At 43.6% G+C, this 16,341-nt stretch overlaps 1 protein-coding gene across 1 annotated transcript in view; it reads right to left on the bottom strand.

Moving 5' to 3' along the window:
• COL13A1 (collagen type XIII alpha 1 chain) overlaps positions 1-16,341 on the bottom strand; it is a 153,282-nt gene that overhangs the window by 101,140 nt on the left and 35,801 nt on the right. The window lies entirely within an intron of this gene.

The raw sequence follows: 16,341 nt of genomic DNA, 5'->3' as shown, positions 1-16,341 counted from the left end.
GATTTACACCACTGAAAACAAGGTCAGAATCAGACCCCAAATTTCTCTCCTTTTCTCTGTTTTCTGCCTGTCTCTCACTCATCTTCATTTCAGGTTAATTGAAATCACTTTGCTGCCAAGAGCAATGAATTACAAATTTGTTAAATTTGATTTTTAAAATCTTTGAGGGTAAATATGATGAAATAAAATCAAGATGTTGCATCATTTACAGATAGGTTTAAAGACAGCTGACTGTAGTGTGTCTGGTCAGAATCTCTTCTGATCAAACAATCAGTATCTCCTTTTACCATAATTAAATACATAATCCTTATATTTATTTTTGCTGATCACTTTCATCCAGGCTGCGGGTGCAATCCAGAAGTGATATGTTAGGTGGTATGAGAGGGACCTAACTTACACTAATTTATGCTCAGTTAAACTCCCTGGAACCTACCCACACTCTGCCAACATGTGAGGAAGGCTAAATTTATTTAGTTTCCACAAGAAAGAGCTGTAAGAAGATACAAGAAAGGGTAAGCCAAAGTAGCTGCCATTCTGCTTGGACGTATGCCTTCTGGGTCTTCATCATTTAGAATCCCCTGCACATCAATAGAAAGTTTAAGGGAGTCTGAGTGTTAGGGGTGTAATATATACCACCTTAGCCATCACTGTCTTCTGTTGTCAGTCTCTTCTAATTTCTTTTAAATGAGGAATTTCTGATTTAATACTCTCTTCTCCTCCAGACAGTCAAGTTTAAAATCAAAAGGTAAAGTGGAGGGACTCTACAGAAATGTCCTCATGGTCCATTGGACATACATGGGTGATGTTACGTAGAGATGATCTCACTTGGGGAGAGAAGATAGAGAGAGGTCTGTGGTTTATTACAAATGTGCTCTAAAAAAAGCCTGTCAAACTTTCTCAGATCACATCCCTAAATTCCAGGTGCATATTTGTTGTGGTCCAAATTCTGCCATTCATTACATGCACTAAGCTCCCACTGATGTCCTCAGGAGTAGCACTCATAATTTATGGTGGAATTTGTCCACTATGGCTTGAATGATGTCTCAGTCCTATATTGCAAAGAGGCTTGGGTTTTATTTAGATTCATGCTTGCCAAAATCATGCTATAGAGTAACCCGCAAGCTTGTCCATACCATGTGGGTTTTTTTCTATCATGGCTGCAGCACAGTTGGCAGCTGCAAAGTATTGATGCTAATCATGATAAGGCTGTGCCAGCTATTAGCTATTGAGCCGATCCTGCAGCCCTCACTCATGTTGCTTGTTCTTACTTGTGCAATTACTCCAAAGGGGATGTCTCACCTAAGTAAGGTTTACAGCATCTGCACCCTTTTACAATCACAGGGACAAACCATCATGTGGACAGAATTTAAATCCATTTATTCACTGCCAAGTACACCCCTTTTTAATGAGTTTTGTGCCTTCTTGGGCAACAGCTTGGCCTTCTGGAACATGTTGCCTTTGAGAAAATAATAATAAAATCCAACAGCCCAGCAAATGCCATCAAATAGCAACTGTCCTCAATCTAGAAGCTGCGTCTAATTTATGCTCCCCATGTCTGTTAAAAGCTTTACGCAATTTGTCCTTTTTCAACACAAAAAATTAACAGAAAAATCCAGTCTCTCTCTCTCAGGTTTCATCCTCAAGTCAGTCACTGGTATTTTGGAGATGTTTGTGGCCTAGTGGAATTTTTGTCTATTTTTGTGAGGAAAATGGAGACAGACATCCACTGTGATGTCATCACTTGTTACCGTGACCATTTGTATGATGTCACAGAATATTTTGGACTGCCATTCAGCAACCCCATCTGCATCTCTTACTGAAATCATGGGCTGCTTGACACGTTGGAAGCTGATGTGATCAGATTGCAGTGAAGCATGCCAGACCTCTGTCAGCAGCAGCCGCAGCATAGTCTGCCGGAGCACTACATTTCACAACATGCACTCTGCCCTGCTCCCTCGTCCCGTGCCCCCGCCCCCACTGCTCCATCCCACCTTTCTTTTATTACAGCTCAGTGGGCCATGTAGATCTCATTGTCTGAGTAATATCTCTTCACTCATTCTGTTACATAATAGGGAATGCCCATTCAGAAACTGGCATAGTGAATATATTTCTAAGCAGAAGTGACACTATATGCAGTCATCTTATGTTGGCTGATCCTTTATTCTAACCTAACTGTATTCAGCACAGGACTGGAGCAAGAATCAAAAGTGGTTTTAAGCCATATTTATTTTCCCCTGATTCCATCTGGCAGGCACCATTTCACAAGTTAGAGTAGGTTCAGACTCTTCTAACTGATACCTGGCTGCCTGCAGACAAGGGACTGGTCCAGCAGCAACCAGGGACTGCTGGGGCATAAGAATGCTGCAGCCACACCCTCTTTCTCTCAGACACACCCCAATGTCAGGGGAGTTCTCACTGATGAGATCCTCTAGCTTTACAGCTGCTTTGTGTTGCCAGAGTGACATAAATCAGGTGGAGCAGGGGACAGCTGAAGCCCAAGCTAGTTCCGGGTGTAAGTTAAAGCAGCCTCAGGGCTGCTCTTACACACAGCTGTCTGTGGCCTTGAGGGGTCATTCTGGCAGTGGGGATTGCTCGGGCATAGAGATGCCCTGGCCTTGCCCACTTCACCTTGGCTAAGCCCCCTACATTGGAAAGGGAGAATGGAGTAGGAGATAGTACACTGGCTGTATGCCACCCACAGATTCACTCATCATAGGGTATCTTCATTAACCATTTAAGCCTGCATTATGGCTGCTTTATGACACCCGACACAGTGCAAAGCAGCCATAAAGAGGCTGAGGACTGGACCCGGTGTATTTAGTCAGCAGTCCTAAACTGCTTCCCATGCCTCATTTGTTGCTGAAAGCCCAAACTCCCCACACTTAACTTCCAAAATTTCCAGCTCCTCTCATGGTTATGTGTTGTCAGTACAAATGTGTGTAGCACACCCAAACTACACTGAACTGAATTTCAAGATAAACACCACCAGATGCTACTGTGCTGATTGTATGATTCCTTTTCAATGTAATGTAACAAAACCCTCCACTTTTTAATTGGAATAAAGCTGCCACAGAAATCAAGAGGCCTTTCTTGAACACAGTAGACAAGGCCTTGACTACTGGGGCCAAAACTATGCTCAGGCCTAAACTAGTCACTGTCCCACTGAATTGTGGCAATTGGATGGGTCCAACTCACCTGCAGATCACCTCAGGTCCATATTAACAGGCGCAAAACTACAGCAGAGTCCCTCTGGCTGTATGTAGAGAACATCAAAATGTCTAGCTTGCCATGCTTGCATTTCCCAACCTGACAAGCCACACTGCCCGCTGCTCTCTGATGTGGGCAATAATTTGCTGATGGTTGGTTGGTTAAGGAGGAGATACTTGTTTATTATTTATGTGAATTGGCTTCTGATATGCCACTGCCATTAATCTGGCGCTTCAACAGCCTTTGTTGGTAAACCTTGTGCTGAGTGATTGTCCCTAGCACCAATTCTCACTCCCTCCGCATTCAACACCATCTGACAAACAAGTTCAAGTGTCCGTTTCAAAAGGAAATGTTGTGCTATGGTTGGTATTAACAAATATTTAACTTTTACACAGCAAGTCGTGTTGTAGATTATCTACACATCTGAGGAGAGATGGCAGACTGTGCACAACAGTCCGGAGGTACATGCTGGAAACAGCAAAAGACAGGAAAACCTCTGACTAGAGGTGGGGAAGCAACCTCCTTCCCCTCAGTGGTTGAGATTTCAGGAGACAACCCTTTCATAATATAGCAAAATTGGGAATCCTGTGGAGTTCTCTACCTAACAATGGACACTTGGGGGCTCCGGGCAGAAGGATACATAGTGGAGACAGACTCCCCTTTGGTTTTGGACAGAGAGAAGACTGTGGGTGAAAACAGCCCACCTAATCAGAGACAGATGTGGCACTCTCCAAGTCCGTGACAGAAGGGAACTGTGGGGGTTGGACATGAGGAATGTTCTACCTAATGAGGTGGGTGACCTTAAAAGGTGTAACCATAACTTTGGCAGCACATGGAGAAGATGTAAAAAACATCCATTCTCTGTTTTCTCTGCTGCACCCACATCCTTCCACACCCCCCTGTTTTTCAGAAATGCTCCTGGCATGAGCGTGTTCAACCAAAATAACTTTCAAACTGCCCTTTAACCTCCTTCCCAAAGAACAGCAGCTGAGAGTGTCACAGCAGACAACGACCAGAAAAAGAAAGCTGTGGGTAAAGAAAGCGCTAGGCTGTAATAGCTCATGCATTGAAATTGCTACCGTGTTTGTCTCTTTATTCCCAAATTACTCTGCTCATAGATATTAGATTTCCACCATTCCAAGTGCTGCTGCTGCTGCTGGAAGCCGAAGAGTGGTAAGTCTAGTCTTTAGTATTGAAACCAAACACTGAACTTAAATAACAAATGGAAACGCAAAAGAAACAGACCATGGGCCCAATCCTGCAAACTAAGATATAAGTAATTCAGCATAAGTGTGCAGCCCCATTACATTCCTCACGTGAGTAAAGTTACTCAAGTGGATTTTGAGGATTGGAACTTATATTTGTAACCACCCTCATGCCCAATAAACTCCTTAGAATTTAAAACAGTCTGGTAGACATAAGGGAGGTAAAATACTCCTAACTTGTATAATAATGGTTTATTACAAGCACTACAGACCTTCCTGTTGGAGGGAATACAATAGCAAGAAAAGGATAATGAACAAATTACAGTTATCAAATACATTGGATACCTTTTTCTTTTACTGTATGCTAATTTCCATATTTTATTTCTGTCTCTGTGCCCCTGGGAGCTAATCTATCCTCCAGGAAGATGTTTCCTTAATACCTTTGGTTTCTTTTCTTTAGAAAAACCTTTGTAAGCTGCCAGTATGCAGAACTGAAGAGTCCATGTACATAAAACTTTGACTAAATACCAGTAAATATCTGGCACTTAAACTGACAAGTTTCTTTCATCAGGTTCCCAAATTTTCCTGAAAAATTCTGTGGATATTGCTTGTGAAAAGGAACATTTGGATTCATTTTTTGTGGTTTCCTCTCAGTGGGGAAAGTGGGATACTCAATACAACTGTCAACGTTTTCTGTGTTTTCCATATTTTCTAGATATTTTTTGTAAAAGAAAATTGCCCAGAAACTAGGCTAACTGATAAGATAGAGTAGCTGACAGCAGGCTCACCCGTTAGCATTGGATGTGGCTCTGTAGATGCCTGTGGAGTATTTGTTCATCTTCAAAAAATGTTCTTGTTTAAACTCCAGTAAATAGAACTGGTGACCTTAGATTATCTCAGTTTTTCCACACTAGATGTCTCACACCCAACATGACTACCTCATGGGAGAAATTAAGATCAGTTAAAAAATTATTTGACTCTTGAACTTTGGTGATCTATGATAGCAACGTCAAATTTAATTCCCCTGTGATCATCAGACCATGGTGAATGAATGAATGCATCGATTTTCAGGATTGTGGCTCACAGTGGCACTTCAGCTGTAAAATCCAATAAAAGAGACTGGTGACCTTATGGTGACTTTTGATCAAAGTTCAAATTTGGAATTTCTCCCCTTGTACTCAAGTGCCCGTAATGAACAAGTATATCAAGACTCCAGCTCAATGGGACCATGGAAATTAAATCAGTCAGTCAGTTAATCACTCCATTATAAGTACCGGTATTATATTATATATCAGAACTGGAGATGAGTCAAAACCAGAAACTTCATTCAGAACCCCTTTGCAGTTTTGTAGGGCTGGTCCAATTCACATTCATGAATCCCAGGTGAGCTCTATGAGTTTGGCCACTGGTCTTATCCAAAACTGGAAGGAAAACCAGTTCTGGTTTGGATGACGCTCAAATCTTCAGGAAAAAAATGTTTTTTGAGATTTGGTTTCTGAATAGTGGAAATCTCACAAGATAAAAGTTATTCTCTTTAGATTTCCAGTATCTAGAGCCAAAATCTCAAAAAATCAACTAGCAAAATTTTGGCACCTTCCATTTGAACTTGCAACCTCACCTTAAATCTAATGTGGATCCAGATCCAGATGCCACCTCACCTTTACACAGTACAATCTTTCTGTCATAGAGAAATCAGATTGTCCTAGGAGATCTTACACAATAAGCCCCCGATTCCAGTAAAAACTGTGGAACATTCACCGAGAATTAGCCAATGAATCTCCAAACTATGCAATGTTTTAAAACCATGGACAAATTTACAAACATCAGTCCAGATAACTAAACTTTGTACTGGAATAGCAGACTCCCCTTCTTTCTGAGTAAGATGAGATCACCTGACCTTGTTTGCACTGCATTAAGTTAACAGCTCAGCCAATGGGATAGATACATCTAGTATTTCTCACTATTAGTAAATCACATTTCAACAAACCATGGAATAATCTTTTATTGTATGTGCTTATTATTTATGTAATGTTGCAACTGTAACAACAAAAACTGGGTTTTTTTAAAAAATCATTAAATAGCTCTGCCCTTCCAGACCAATTGAGACTTGACATTGGGATGTCATGGAATGATCTTGCAGTTCCACTGAAAGAAAATATAAGCCTTTGTCTGCTCCAAGAGATAAACTCAGCAATGCTGTTATATCCTGAACAACACAGTAAATCCAGTGATGCCTGCGGCTCTTTGCTTATTAGTATGTGCGCCACAAGCAGATCAAAGGCAGGAGATATAGCTGAGGTCCATCCTCTTTATACTCCCTCTATAAAATTAATAGTCACAGAAAGCGACCAGCATCGTAATATATAAACTCAAATTAGTGAGCTGAGCATTCTTGTAAGAACACACTAAGCCTTCAATAACTTTACATGTAGAGGCCTTCTGGGGCTAGACTTTGAATGCAGGACCTCTTAGTATTGGCAAAAAGAAAGCTAGAGTCCTCAGATGCACTGTTCCCTCTAAGCTGTGCGCGTGCGCGCACGCACACAGATCCTAAGCCCTGCGCACACGGCGAAACACTGCGCACACAAAAATTTGCACAGAAGCACAGCAATTTGCACAGAAAGAATTTTTTGCACACACGGCCTGTCAAAAATTAGAGGGAACATTGCTCAGATGCAGCAGACATTTGTAATATTGTGTTCTTCTACCACTGGAGAAAGAGGGGATAATAGTGCCTATGGGAGCCGTGTAACCCAGGGTTATCTATTGTGATTCGTTGTATGGCTTTACTATAGCAAAACAGGTTTCAGAGTGGTAGCCGTGTTAGTCTGTATCAGCACAACAGCAATTCAGCAGAGGGTATAGAGGCACCTACTGAAGATATATGAAAGAGAGACATTTTCCAGTCCTTTTATTTAAGTGCTTGCAGCACATGGGGAGAATGAGAAGCAAATGGACATGACATGCTAGGTCAGCTAATGTCACTGTCCCTCTCCTGAGTGTCATCCCTCTTTTCTGAACAGGGACACATCCCCACTTCTCCTCTGATTCCTTAATATTCCAATTCTCAGGTTTTCTGACACATGGTAACCTCTTCAGACTTCTCCCTGTCACTAATTTCCCTTCTGAAAAAGCAGCAACAGTTGTATGAGCTGTTCAGATCATTTCTGCAGCCACACCTCTCACACTGTTCAATAACCTCCTCCCACAAAGTGCCCAGAGATCAAGTTGAGATGATGCAAGCTGCTGCTGCTGCAATTGATACTATAAGGTTCAGGACTTCGTGCACATAAATCTGTTTTGTCCTTTTCCATGTTTATCTTTTACCTCCCCTCCCCACTAAGCCCTCACTCAACCTGGTCCATAGCCGTTTATCATTTTAAGTTGCATAGTCATGGCTATATTTTGTTTTTTGGTAGCATCTTTCTTACTGGTGCCATGTTTTAAGTTGAGAAGTATGTTTATAAGAAATCATCAATGAGGTAGAAAAAACTTACACTAAGAACAAACAAAGAAGCCTTTCTCTAAGCCACATGAAAGCTATACTGGGTACATAGGCCACTTTCAGATAAACACCTGGGGCCTGACCCAGCAGGGACATGGAAGGGAATGCACTGAGCAGCAGACGACGACAGCAAGCAGTTTAAGGTGCTGATATGGTTCAATACCTCACACCCTGTTGATCCACACTGTGCATTCAAGATTTACTCCTGGGACTGAGCAGGAGTAGTGAAATACCTCCAAAATGTCTGCCACTCATCTCATTAGTGCTCAATGGGTTGTGCTTAGGAATGCATCACTTGGCCATGCTGCCCACCCGTGGCCACATCCCTTTATGCCCTCTGTCATGTGTGCAGGGTCTAGAGAGCGGGGCTGGGGACTCTGAAGATGGCTCCCTGCTCTGTGGAAATCTTGCTATGGAGGAATGCTGCTGCAAGAGTGTGCTAATCACAAGCCCTGAACTAACTGGCACCCACCACTCTGCTCTATGTAGGTTGTTGGATCAAGCCCTGGGAAAAATTCTCTTCTTGATATTCGTTGTCATGCTGAAAAGTTGGGGTAGAGGCTGGCATTGGTCTGGCCATAGTGAAACATGCTACCACCTCCAGTGCTGCCATTCTCTGCTAGGTTCTAGAAATACTGTGGAAGCATCACCCTCATGCCTCCACATTGTCACTAGCCTGTTCCTTGGCTAGAAGGATGTCACGAAGATATCCGGCTCTGAGGGTGGGGAAGGAGGAGGAGAGTCACACACAGTCAGTGTTCTGACATGGACAAAAGTTTGGAAGCTTTGTTTTCTTCTCCATTGATGTTTTTGAACTAGATGCCATGTGGACAATTTCTATCCTGCCATTCTTTTATCTAGATGTGAAGAAGCAGGTTGCACTATTTATGATGCATAAGACTTACCCAAATCAGTTGAAAGCATAAGGGCAGGAGTCTGGAGAAACCATTTTGTGCTCGGAGGAACTGTTGACAATGATATCTATTAACAGACAAACCAGTGTGCCTCACTACATTTTCTGAGGAGGAGAGCATGACCTATAGGTTCAAAATAAGAACTGCCACCTTTAACACTTTGTCTAGCAGAACAAACACCATGCGCCACTTTGACAGATCACAAAAGCCCAATACTGATGCAAGGCGGCATTACCACAATGTGATGTTTTGGAATGTTACAATGGGAAATCAGGGTAATCCTGTAACACTTGTCATGGTTTCAGAGTAGCAGCCGTGTTAGTCTGTATTCGCAAAAAGAAAAGGAGTACTTGTGGCACCTTAGAGACTAACAAATTTATTTGAGCATAAGCTTTCGTGAGCTACAGCTCACTTCCACATTCAGTGGAAAATACAGTGGGGAGATTTATATACATAGAGAACATGAAACAATGGGTGTTACCATACACACTGTAACAACAGTGATCACTTAAGGTGAGCTATTACCAGCAGGAGAGTGGGGGGGGGGGGGAAACCTTTTGTAGTGATAATCAAGGTGGGCCATTTCCAGCAGTTGACAAGAACATCTGAGGAACAGTGGGGAAGGGGGAGGGGATAAACATGGGGAAATAGTTTTACTTTGTGTAATGACCCATCCACTCACAGTCTCTATTCAAGCCTAAGTTAATTGTATCCCGTTTGCAAATTAATTCCAATTCAGCAGTCTCTCATTGGAGTCTGTTTTTGAAGATTTGTTGTTGAAGAATTGCAACTTTTAGGTCTGTAATCGAGTGACCAAAGAGATTGAAGCGTTCTCCAACTGGTTTTTGAATGTTATAATTCTTGACGTCTGATTTGTGTCCATTGATTCTTTTACGTAGAGACTGTCCAGTTTGACCAATGTACATGGCAGAGGGGCATTGCTGGCATATGATGGCATATATCACATTGGTAGATGTGCAGGTGAACGAGCCTCTGATAGTGTGGCTGATGTGATTAGGCCCTAGGATGGTGTCCCCTGAATAGATATGTGGACACAGTTGGCAACGGGCTTTGTTGCAAGGATAGGTTCCTGGGTTCGTGGTTCTGTCGTGTGGTGTGTGGTTGCTGGTGAGTATTTGCTTCAGGTTGGGGGGCTGTCTGTAAGCAAGGACTGGCCTGTCTCCCAAGATCTGTGAGAGTGATGGGTCGTCCTTCAGGATAGGTTGTAGATCCTTGATGATGCATTGGAGAGGTTTTAGTTGGGGGCTGAAGGTGATGGCTAGCGGCGTTCTGTTATTTTCTTTGTTGGGCCTGTCCTGTAGTAGGTGTCTTCTGGGTACTCTTCTGGCTCTGTCAATCTGTTTCTTCACTTCAGCAGGTGGGTATTGTAGTTGTAAGAATGCTTTATAGAGATCTTGTAGGTGTTTGTCTCTGTCCGAGGGGTTGGAGCAAATGCGGTTGTATCGTAAAGCCTGGCTGTAGATAATGGATCGTGTGGTGTGGTCTGGATGAAAGCTGGAGGCATGTAGGTAGGAATAGCGGTCAGTAGGTTTCCGGTATAGGGTGGTGTTTATGTCACCATCGCTTATTAGCACCGTAGTGTCCAGGAAGTGGATCTCTTGTGTGGACTGGTCCAGGCTGAAGTTGATGGTGGGATGGAAATTGTTGAAATCATGGTGGAATTCCTCAAGGGCTTCTTTTCCATGGGTCCAGATGATGAAGATGTCATCAATGTAGTGCAAGTAGAGTAGGGGCATTAGGGGACGAGAGCTGAGGAAGCATTGTTCTAAGTCAGGCATAAAAATGTTGGCATACTGTGGGGCCATGCGGGTACCCATAGCAGTGCTGCTGATTTGAAGGTATACATTGTCCCCAAATGTGAAATAGTTATGGGTGAGGACAAAGTCACAAAGTTCAGCCACCAGGTTTGCCGTGACATTATCAGGGATACTGTTCCTGATGGCTTGTAGTCCATCTTTGTGTGGAATGTTGGGGTAGAGGGCTTCTACCTCCATAGTGGCTAGGATGGTGTTTTCAGGAAGATCACCGACGGATTGTAGTTTCCTCAGGAAGTCAGTGGTGTCTCGAAGATAGCTGGGAGTGCTGGTAGCGTAGGGCCTGAGGAGGGAGTCTACATAGCCAGACAATCCTGCTGTCAGGGTGCCAATGCCTGAGATGATGGAGCGTCCAGGGTTATGGATCTTGGGTAGCAAATAGAATACCCCAGGTTGGAGTTCCGGGGGTGTGTCTGTGCAGATTTGTTGTTGTGCTTTTTCAGGGAGTTTCTTGAGCAAATGCTGTAGTTTCTTTTGGTAACCCTCAGTGGGATCAGAAGGTAATAGCTTGTAGAAAGTGGTGTCGGAGAGCTGCCTAGCAGCCTCTTGTTCATATTCCGACCTATTCATGATGACGACAGCACCTCCTTTGTCAGCCTTTTTGATTATGATGTCAGAGTTATTTCTGAGGCTGTGGATGGCATTGTGTTCTGCACGGCTGAGGTTATGGGGCAAGTGATGCTGCTTTTCCACAATTTCAGCCCGTGCACGTCGGCGGAAGTACTCTATGTAGAAGTCCAGTCTGTTGTTTTGACCTTCAGGAGGAGTCCACCCAGAATCCTTCTTTTTGTAGTCTTGGTAGGAAGGTCTCTGTGGGTTAGTATGTTGTTCAGAGGTGTGTTGGAAATATTCCTTGAGTTGGAGACGTCGAAAATAGGATTCTAGGTCACCACAGAACTGTATCATGTTCGTGGGAGTGGAGGGGCAGAAGGAGAGGCCCCAAGATAGGACAGATTCTTCTGCTGGGCTAAGAGTATAGTTGGATAGATTAACAATATTGCTGGGTGCGTTAAGGGAACAACTGTTGTGGCCCCTTGTGGCATGTAGTAGTTTAGATAGTTTAGTGTCCTTTTTCTTTTGTAGAGAAGCAAAGTGTGTGTTGTAAATGGCTTGTAAAGTCCAGCCACGAGGAAGTTTGTGTGGAAGGTTGGTTTTTTATGAGAGTATCCAGTTTTGAGAGCTCATTCTTAATCTTTCCCTGTTTGCTGTAGAGGATGTTGATCAGGTGGTTCCGCAGTTTCTTCGAGAGCGTGTGGCACAAGCTGTCAGCATAGTCTGTGTGGTATGTAGATTGTAATGGATTTTTTACCTTCAGTCCTTTTGGTATGATGTCCATCTGTTTGCATTTGGAAAGGAAGATGATGTCTGTCTGTATCTGTACGAGTTTTTTCATGAAGTTGATAGATTTCCACTCCGTATGGCTAAATGCAGTGCCTTGCGTAATGACAGGTTTCAGAGTAGCAGCTGTGTTAGTCTGTATCCGCAGAAAGAAAAGGAGGACTTGTGGCACCTTAGAGACTAACCAATTTATTTGAGCATAAGCTTTCTTGAGCTATAGCTCACTTCACTGGATGCATCCATTGTCCTGGGGAGTAACATCTACAGTATGTTCTCACAGGTATTTTAGGTTTCTGCAGTCCTGGTGAAACTGAGGCACTAGCTCAGAAGAAAAGGTTCTATTTACTCCTTGATGGACCATGTCTCACTAGGCCTGGATTCCTGAGGAGCAAGGCCAAAGGGAAACTGCACAAAACTCTCTCAGAATTGAAACCCTCAAACCAGTGTAGGTGCAAATGAGGCCAATCATTTTTTCCATCTCATATTTTCACGGTAGGCTATTTGCGTGAGCCAGAGAAGGTGCTTCAGGAGACAAAGTAAATTCAGTACCTACAAACAAATAGCAAACAAGGAACAAATCCATGACCAGCAGAGGGTGGGAGGTGAAGGTGAGAGATCACTCAAACAGACGATCACACATTCATAGCAATTAAACCCGGCTAGAATGAAGTGCCTTTGTCTCTTCATAGCAGGGGCCCTATAAGTATTACCTCCCACAGTTCCTTTCTTTTGAGTTGAATCCCCTTGTTTGCTTTTATTGATTTTCACTTAAAGAGGGTGTTTTGCTTGCACTGTATTTGAATGTCACTTTGTTATGGTGTATGAGCCCTGAGTGGCATGGTGTGTGGTGGTGAGAGGCAGTTCCCTGTTGCCAGCAGCCCTCCATGCCGTTCCAGGCAGTGACAGGACTGCTTCGGAAGCACCTGTTCTACTCAGCACTTTTGCTGCAAGGTGCTGTAGAAATGTAAGTTATTGCCATTGCTGTTATCCAGCTGTAGTGCTTGCAGCATGGCAAACGGGGTGGGGGTGGGGGTGATTAGAACAAACATTTCAGGGGCGGATCAGGGGAATGATGCAGCAATTCCCAACAAAGATGAGCCTGCAAATCGCTTTTTAAAATGATGAACTTTGAAAAAACAGAGTCATTATAGGTAGCCTATGGTCTTCTAAGGCACATGTGACATGTAAATTACCTCCCCTGCCTCTACCCTTCTCAACAGCCCTAATTCTTACACAGATAGAAGCTGCCCTCTCTCTCTATTTGTATATGTGGTGGCGACATCCATGTGATGAACTGCAGAAACGTGTTATAAATGTTCTGATTTTGTACAGCACGATGCACATGTCTGGTTCTATATGATGATAATTTAAAAAATATTGAATTCCTCATAAACCTTTGACTGCTTCCCCTGCTCTGTGCTCACGAATCTGTCTCCACTGGGACCACTCCTAACATTCCAAATTTCTCAGCATCTTCAAATGCCTTTTTAAAAATGAAACAGACAAATGGCTCTGAATTCTCCTCACCCCCCAAAAAGGTAAAGTGTCCCCCCGAAAAATTACAGCATCAGGACAGGCAGTATTCAACCCTGTCCCAGTAAATGCTCAAAGGTCCAATATGTTATGATGCATCAGGGTTAGAAGCAAGAGCTTTATATCATTAGGAAGAGGAAACCCTAATTTTATAACAGGATATTCCAGTACCGCACTTCTTTCTAGCCTGGAAGGCCTCAAATCCCAAGGTATCAGCTCTTAAAAACTTGGCATTATTACAGTGGATTCCAATGGTCTGAAATATTCTACAGGTACCAAAAATATTCCCTGTCTTTAGAAATGGAAACTTTGCCAGAACTGTGTTTAAACAGTCTTTTAAACCAGTGGAACCTTTTAAAGGGTCCCACTGACGTATGGAGAAGAGGCAATTTTTAAAGGTGTCTAAAATGTTATCACGTATAGTTTTTCTCTCCCACTGAGATCTGGATAGCTTAGGGTTACCATATCTGAACATTCAAAAAGAGGCCACTCCACGGGTAGGGGGGTATTTGCTTGCACCCCCCCACCCCCGCCCCAACGCCACCCCTTCCCTGCCCCCATTCCAACCCCTTCCCCAAAGTCCCATCCCCAACCCCGCCCCCTCCCTGCCCCATTGGACCCCTTCCCCAAATCCCCACCCCGGCCCCGCCTCCGCCCCTGAGCCCGCGACGTTTCCCCTCCTCCCCCTTCCCTCCCAGCCATGTGAAACAACTGTTTCACGGCGCAAGTGCTGGGAGCTAGGGGGGAAAAGCGGGCACTCTCGAGTGATCAGCTTTCACTTTCTTTCTCGAATGATCAACATTCACTCTCTTTCTTGAATGATCAACTCTTCTTTGGGGAAAAATAATAATGGCAAAATCCCGGACGTTTTTAGATATTTAAAAATTCCTCCCGGACAGCGATTTAAGAACCAAAAAGCCGGACATGTCCGGGAAAATACTGACGTATGGTAACCCTAGGATAGCTGGACTAAGGCAGACTAGCCTTAATTAACACAAAAAAGAGGGTGAGGGGAATACATGTTTTTAAAACTTTCTCAAACATTTTTGTACTACGGTTTTTCTGTAATTGCTGTGGCAGACCCAGAATACATGACTGTGATGGGTAGCATAAAGGCTTTATAGCCACTCCTTTGGATTAACCCTCATGAGCTCTTCAAAAAGAGGAGCGCGCCAAATGTGTAATGACATCCCTGTGAGGAAATCCAGCCATTTCACAGACCCAGAAGGCAGCCTTAGAAAGTTAGAGACATACAATTACTTCCTGACATTCAGGTCTATGTTAATTGATAACAAGATAGCGGTGTCAAGGCAATTAGTTATGAAATGCTGATTAAAATGGCAGGAGCCCAAAGCTGACCTTACTCAGTATGGCAGGTGGCTGCTTATATGCTGCTTTGCAGTAGTTTAGATTAGAGCTGGGCTCAATCTGTGGAATTCAGATCCAAATCTGGATTTCAAAGACTCCAGAATTTGAGGGTGTTTTGGATCCAGGTGGATTTGGCATATGTTAAAGATAGTGGCCATTTGCAGAATCCAGTTTGGAAAGGTAGGTCCAGATTTTGATCAGCTCTTTGCAGGTGCTCCAACTGGTGGAGTTGTTTTGGTCCACTCCTTGTTTCAGGCAATCCCTTGAGTAGGCTTCACTGTTGTTATAACACTGGCTGCTCCTATGTTCATTTCAGGGCTGGTTCATTCATACAGTCTCACCATATTGAAATTTCCACTGCTACTTATATAACAGATTCACAACACAAAGCAGTCATGTGCCTACATAGTCAAACTCCCCCCACCTTCAGCAGGGGACAAACTCTGAGCAGAGATTCAGGGGCTCCATCTAATATAGGAGAATGTGTACTTGTGGTGGGGTGAGAGGAGGTCATCAAATAAATCCGTATTGCGTCATTCTCTTTCTGATCATGAAAGATTCAGCCTTCTCCCAAGATACACATACTCATTTACACTTCCATTCCTTTTCATAGAATCATAGAATATCAGGGTTGGAAGGGACCTCAGGAGGTCATCTAGTCCAACCCCCTGCTCAAAGCAGGACCAATCCCCAACTAAATCATCCCAGCCAGGGCTTTCTCAAGACTGACCTTAAAAACTTCTAAGGAAGGAGATTCCACCACCTCCCTAGGTAACGCATTCCAGTGTTTCACCACCCTCCTAGTGAAAAAGTTTTTTCTAATATCAAACCTAAACCTCCCGCACTGCAACTTGAGACCATTACTCCTCGTTCTGTCTTCTGCTACCACTGAGAACAGTCTAGATCCATCCTCTTTGGAACCCCCTTTCAGGTAGTTGAAAGCAGCTATCAAATCCCCCCTCATTCTTCTCTTCCGCAGACTAAACAATCCCAGTTCCCTCAGCCTCTCCTCATAAACCATGTGTTCCAGTCCCCTAATCATTTTTGTTGCCCTCCGCTGGACACTTTCCAATTTTTCCACATCCTTCTTGTAGTGTGGGGCCCAAAACTGGACACAGTACTCCAGATGAGGCCTCACCAATGTCGAATAGAGGGGAACAATCACGTCCCTCAATCTGCTGGCAATGCCCCTACTTATACATCCCAAAATGCCATTGGCCTTCTTGGCAACAAGGGCATACTGTTGACTCATATCTAGCTTCTCATCCACTGTAACCCCTAGGTCCTTTTCTGCAGGACTGCTGCCCAACCATTCGGTCCCTCATCTGTAGCGGTGCATGGGATTCTTCCGTCCTAAGTGCAGGACTCTGCACTTGTCCTTGTTGAACCTCATCAGATTTCTTTTGGCCCAGTCCTCTAATTTGTCTTTCTGACAC

The sequence above is a fragment of the Natator depressus genome, chromosome 7 (genome assembly GCF_965152275.1).
Source record: "Natator depressus isolate rNatDep1 chromosome 7, rNatDep2.hap1, whole genome shotgun sequence".
NCBI lineage: Eukaryota > Metazoa > Chordata > Testudines > Cheloniidae > Natator > Natator depressus.
The sequence above is the reverse complement of the archived record's forward strand: the minus strand, read 5'-3'. Positions and strand labels throughout refer to the sequence as shown.